The following is a 6,802-nucleotide window of genomic DNA, read 5'->3' on the forward strand; positions in this document are numbered from 1 at the left end:
GCATTTGAAAGTCCTGGAGTGGCCTAGCCAGTCTCCAGACCTCAACCCCATAGAAAATCTGTGGCGGGAGTTGAAAGTCCGTGTTGCTCGGCGACAGCCCCAAAACATCACTGCTCTCGAGAAGATCTGCATGGAGGAATGGGCCAAAATACCAGCTACTGTGTGTGCAAACCTGGTAAAGACCTATAGTAAACGTTTGACCTCTGTTATTGCCAACAAAGGTTATGTTACAAAGTATTGAGTTGTATTTTTGTTATTGACCAAATACTTATTTTCCACCCTGATTTACGAATAAATTCTTTACAAATCCTACCATGTGGATTCATGGATTTTTTTTTCACATTCTGTCTCTCACAGTTGAAGTGTACCTCTGGTGCAAATTACTGACCTCTGTCATCATTTTAGGTGGGGGAACTTGCACAATCGGTGGCTGACTAAATACTTTTTTGCCCCACTGTATATATATATACACATATATACACACATATATATAATGCTTCTTTTTAGAGTTTGGAAGGTGACAATATAAATCTAAAAAGACACTTTGAAGTGGCCGACTGTGATTCTGCTGTAGAAACACGTACAGATGGAAACTGAGGTTTCAGTGCTGCAAGTCTGATTGTTCGTCACTTCCTTTGTTACCCATTGAAGATCAGGGTCTGGATGCTGGGCTGGTATTGGCAGACACTCAATTTAATGTCAGTCTGGGTTCTTTGCTAGCTTTGCCTTAACATGTCGTGTCTGTATAACACAATTCTTTCTGCAGTTTGCACTTTATCACTAGACTTTTGTCCTTTCATGCAATACAAAGAAAAGTAATTTTCGTATCTGCTTTCCTCAAAACTTGTAGCCGGAAACCATTTTTTGGTTCTTTTTATTTCTAATAAACAAATAAAGAATCATCCGCTCAACACAACATTCATGAATGTGCCTTCCTCCCTAAAGCAGGATTTAGAATTCCATTCAAAATCCACACAGGTGTTACATTCCTGCTACATATCAGCACTTATTTCTAACTGCAGCTCATTAACCACACTTTATCTGTCTGAAGTTGTCAGACAGGCAACAGCCCCAGACCTGAGGGGGTCACGCAACCCTTGACCCAAATAATTATCCGGTTGCATGCCTTTTTTTTCTTTAGCTTTTGTTGTTACTTAACCCCGAGATTCAAAAGAGTCATTTCAAAGAAGAAGGGAAAAAAAATGTGACAAGCAGGGAGCAGATTTATCGAGCTCATTTGATACTGTGGAAAAGGTTTAAAGTACAGATAGATAAAAGAAAATAAGAGTAAAAATGCCAGAGACATAGTGATGAGTGATGAAAGGAGGAACATGCTGTCAGGACTAATGTTTTCTCACAGTAAAATAAAATAAAATAAATGCCTATTGTATGACTCATCCTCTTACACATGTGCATGTATATGTTAAAGGAGAGCAAGTGGCGCGGTTATGAGCAATCTCAGTCTCTTCCCTAAGGCATCCCGGCCCCGATGGATCAGGACATTCCTGGAATACTGTGACTCTCGTCACAGTGACAGCGTCTTTAAAGGGGACAGAGTTCATGTCTGTGTGTTTTTAGATTTACCACGGCTTATTTTAGGTTTCTCCACATGATCCACTGGAGCACAGGGTGATGCACCTTGAGCCTCTTTGCGCATTGCTTGCATGTTTTTCGATCTTAAAATCCCAGGAGTCACCGTGAAAAATGCTGCAGGAAGGATGTCTAATCTTGGCCAGTCTGCGCTGTATTCCCCTGGCAGGATGAAAGCAAGGCACGTTGCAAGAGAATTCCTCTGCTCGCTTTAACTCCAGCTGTTTGTTGTTTTTCTTTGTTACACAACTTCCACTCGGTCATATTTGATACTTTGACATTGTTGGGAAATCACTTTATTGAGCTTTTTAGATCAAAAAGGCAAACACCATCTTCAAAATTTGATCTGGTTAGCAGTCAGAGAAAAATGTTGAGTAAAAGCTGCCCAAAGCACATGATTAATTACGTAGCTTGTTGGTGTGGCAGACTGCTTTTCATGCGGTCATGTGTAGGAGTCCTTTTCCACCCAAAGGTTGCTCCCACAACCTTCTGAGATGCCGGGAAGTCCACTGAAGAAATAGCTGTGCACAAAAACTTCTGTAAAAAAAACACAACTTGAACTTTTGTGACATATAACATGTTACTAAAGGAGCTTTAGAGCGTCTGGCAGTCTTTATGCTGGCTGCTTCATAGCTACAAGTCTGTGACAGTTTTTCTTAACCAGGAATTATATTTGATTTCTCGCATATATACATAAATGACCAATGTTTAAGTGCATGTCAAAGGCAAAGACAACTGTCTGATTTGTTGTTTGGTGCACATAAATGCAGTTATAGATGTAAAAGGCCAGTCTGGGGAAGTTCAGTAACACATGAAATAATGCTTCCCATGTCAAATTACCTCCCTGCCTGCTGCAGTCTGGCGCTGGACCTCCAACAGCCAGCACTGCTGTGATCCTGTCATCTATGGCCCAATAAGAAGACAGACACAGGGCTGCTGGCCAGCTTTATTTCCAGACTGTAAAAGGATATGGTTCCCTCCCCTCCCGTGCTTCCGTGTCACCTAGTACCTTCAGCCCACTGAACCATCTCAACCTTTGCAAGTAATCTGTCTACTCTCCTGTAAAAGCCAGACAAAAAGCCAGACATGCTCCAGGCAAGCAAAGAAGGTGCCCTGCCTGCAGGGTAAGCATTAAACAGATGGCTCTGAACACCCGCTGTCACTGCTTTTCCTGCCGTTGCATTTTTATGACGTTTATCACTACTATCTGTCTGCTCGATCCTAGCCATAACATCGCTCCCACCCACATTTCATCAGGCAGTGTAATCTGCAGTGCCAGCTCTAAAATGCAAATCTTCTTGTGATGTAACTCATTTGGAATTTAATGCTGTTAGTAATTCATATCATATAGTAACAATAGCAACAGCCCAACACATATTATTTTCTGCTCAAACACTTCTAGGAATTTATATTGTGTACCAATGAGCTTATGACACATTAGGAAAGAATTAGCAGATAGCTGAGTGCAAGCTCGATGTAAAGACAAGAGTGGACACAGAAATAGGGAAGCTGTGGAACTTTCACCTTCATGTAAGCCGAGCAGCCGGACGTGTCCCATTTTTTATTTTAAGTGTTGTGAGAGGGGAAGAGTCCCACAGAGAGATAAAGTGTACTGATGTCATGTCATCCGCTCCATGACATGAACAGTGGTAAGAATAAAAACAGAAAAAAGAAACTACAGCAGGAGGGAAGCTGTAAAACGCTTTAACTTTGCAGAAGTAGCAGGTGTGAGTTCCTCGTTTTGTCTTGTTGAAACGAGATAGCCGAGGAAGGAAACGTTAGAGAGAAAAGACTTTGCAGATGATGTGATTAGTTGGGTGTATAAGCGGGATGTTTCGGGTGAACGGACCTGTCACAGTCTCATGATTCAAAATTTTAAAGGTTTTCAAAGGGAACAATAACAGTATGAAGCAACCAAGTATAAAGCGCAGCTTCATTTTAACTTTCACTCAAAATTGTTTGTTGCCATCACGTGCATGCTCACTGATTCTGCTGATGAGCAGTGCTTGCATGCTTTAGTATAAAACTAATTGTGTATTTACATTTCATTGACTTTTTTTAGGTCTCAAATTGTTTATGCAAGACAGAAAAAGTTGTTCAGGTTTTTTGTTTTTTTTTTGCTAAAATATCTGTTTTCACTTTTCCTTTTATAATATGAATATGACACTGGTTGCAGTGATCTTCAGTACAAACACTTATACTCTACATTAACTTATTGCAAACTAATATCAAAGAGAGTGCATAGTAAGTGAAGTAAGAGAGAGGGCACCAATACTGTGGCTAAAGGTAGGGGCATGGGGAGCACCAAAACTGTATATAAAAGATGGATGTAGCCATTGTGAAATCACTCATTTGACAGTGAACAATGTTGGGCTCTTTAGTCAAAAAAAGGAATGCATTACACATTCCTTTATTACTCCCCAGAGGAAGTAAACTGTTAAACTACTCATCACTTAACTTTTCTGTTATTCTGTAACATCCTGAAATGCATCATCATCAGTTAGCAATATAAACTAAGGCTAAAGTTCCACATAATGACACAAATCCCTATTGTAACAGGCAAATACATACGATGCTTCTTTTAGAGTTTGAACGCAAAGCTGAAAACCAGGTCAAAGAGACTTTGAAGCGGTCGCCACCTCCACTTAAACTCTGCTATAGAAACGCGCAGGTACAAATTAAGGTCACAATGCTAAAAACCCGATTGTTCATTACTTCCTTTGTTACCAGTTGACTATCACGGTCGGGTTGCTGGACTGCTGTCGGTGAACACTCAGCTTTGTTACTCTGGGTTCTTTGCTAGCTTTGTGTTAGCATGCCATCTTTGTCGATCCTTGCAATGAGCTGATGTTATATTAGCAGCACAACACAACATCAGTTATTTTGCATTCAGCATTTAATGCTATTGCTACTTTTTGAACCTAGAATCAAAAATGTGGGGTGAATCTTTCTGAGGAAAACCACTTGGTTATTAGCTACCTGGCTCTAAAGCATACTCTGCTTTATTGGCATTTTTTACTGTAATAGGGTAAAAAGTTACATTTAAGTTGCGGCGATTGAGACAGTAAACCAATTAGAGGAGCATTTACTCGGTTCCCAGTGCAAGTGAGGTTAAGACCATTTGTCCTATATAATTGAAAAAGCCCTTTTGCAACTAGAGAAGTCAATGTCTACTGCCCACATTTAAGGCTCTTCCTCACCTGCCTTACTTTCCAGATCAGAAGGCTACATCCATCTTTTCTTCCCTCCCAAAACTGTGTCATATTAAGAGTGGAAATTGAGAGTGGAAATTATGGGTGGGACACAGGGGAGCAGATCCCAGTATTGTCTTTGCCAGTGTGCTATTACAAATATAGCAACATAATATTCAATAATATGATCATTTACATTGAATGCTTTTGTGCTAATTACAGACGCAAAGCAATACCCTTTCAGTCCACAACCAAAGGCATTTTTTCCATTATATATAGTCTATGTGAAGGACTGAGGTCACACTGCTTTCAAAAAGCCACGTGATGATTTATGAATTATGGGATGTCAGACAGCAAACTAATGACCTTAGCCAGGTGTCCATCACTGTTATTTCAGGCTAAAACTTTAGAAACAGCTGATAATTTGTATATAATTGCACCACTATTATCTTCTTGTTTATTTACTACTTTTAAACAAAGTTCACTGATAAGAAATGTGCAGGTTAAAAAAGTTGTTAGCGAATGCGACTTCTCGTGTTCCTGATGAAGACCCACCCTTTAAACCTGCCGTAGGGTTTTGGCTGGATATCTGTCGCTCCCAGTTGAGACCAGTTGAGACTGGATGATAATCTGGGAAAAGGCTGGGGAAGATCTGGGGATTGGAGCCTGTGTTATGAGAAGAATGTCTGCTGCCTCACAAGCGTGACCCTGTGGTACATACAGTACAGACATGTAATGTAACGAATTGCCTCACTGTCAGACAGGTCAGGACAAGAATGAATACATCAGAGAGCAGCCCGACAGCAAGCCCTGTTTATAATTAAAATCCTTTTTTTTAAAATATGGGTTGTGTTTGTCAGATGGAAAATTTAGGACGTTTAGAAAAATAACACTCACATAGATATCCCACTGTGGGATGTGCTGGTTGTGTTAAAAATGTTCATTTTTCCTGGTCCTAAAACTGAGATATAGATTTATGGTGTTTATGAATATTTATGAATAGAATCATAGAAACCAGTCACGTTTTGACTGTATGCAACAATTTCTTTTTTCTTTTTTTTACAAGAAAGAAAATGTTTGTTAACATATAACATGTGAAGTTCAAGGAGATTTTTTTTAATTTCCTTACATGGTGAAATATTACCACCTAGTGGTTGATGTTGGATATCCTCAACTTAATTTGTTTTTTCATAACAAAGCAGAAAGCTATGTCTCTAAGTCTCAGAATTAAAATAAAATAAATAAAATAAAAATTAATTTATGTTTAATTTTCAAGTTTTGCGCTTAAAAAGATAAGCAGTTTGGATTTTTACCATATATAATTTTTTTTTACTATATATCAATACGTTTCTTTCTTTCTTTCCTTAAAAAAAACAAAACAAAACAAACTTTATTAGCCATAAAAATGACTCCCAATCAAATGAAAGATTTTCAAATCTTTCTAGCTTTTCCGCAAAGGATATTGCAGAAAAGCTAAAGCATACCTGCCTGCTGAGACGCTCCTCAGCAGTGCTAATGGCCATTAGCACTATATGTGCAATATATGTAACTACTGTCCACTGTATTTAGCTTGAGCTCTCACCTGCGGAAGTTTACATGCAGGTTCGTTTCGTTTCCCAATCTTTAGCTAAATGTTTGTCACTTTTGTTTCAAATAGAGAGCGCCGTTTAGCAAAAATATCTCAAAAAAATAAAGTCGTTATTCAGTGTTTTTGTTGTTTCGGTTGTCACAGTTCTGCTGTAATGGAGGAGCTGTTGACTTGGTACTATTTTAAGTTATTTCGCCTAAAACATTAGCTACAGCTGGACAGTTCAGTTTTTTGCGAGAACCTTTGAATGGAAGCAGTGTGGTAGCTAGCTAGCTATTTATCTAAAACCAGTCGTTGTGTGTTCGCGTTTTCATCAATGATTGTACCTCAGCTGTGAGAATGAAATTTCATACATTTTTGAAATCTATGATATAATATTCCGGGAATGGTACATTTTATTAAATACTGTGGAATGAGAACGATGGACACCGTC

Source organism: Mchenga conophoros, linkage group LG7 (genome assembly GCF_057382185.1).
Source record: "Mchenga conophoros isolate Kocher_MC1m ecotype Shallow Benthic linkage group LG7, M_conophoros_male_GT1.1, whole genome shotgun sequence".
Lineage (NCBI taxonomy): Eukaryota > Metazoa > Chordata > Actinopteri > Cichliformes > Cichlidae > Mchenga > Mchenga conophoros.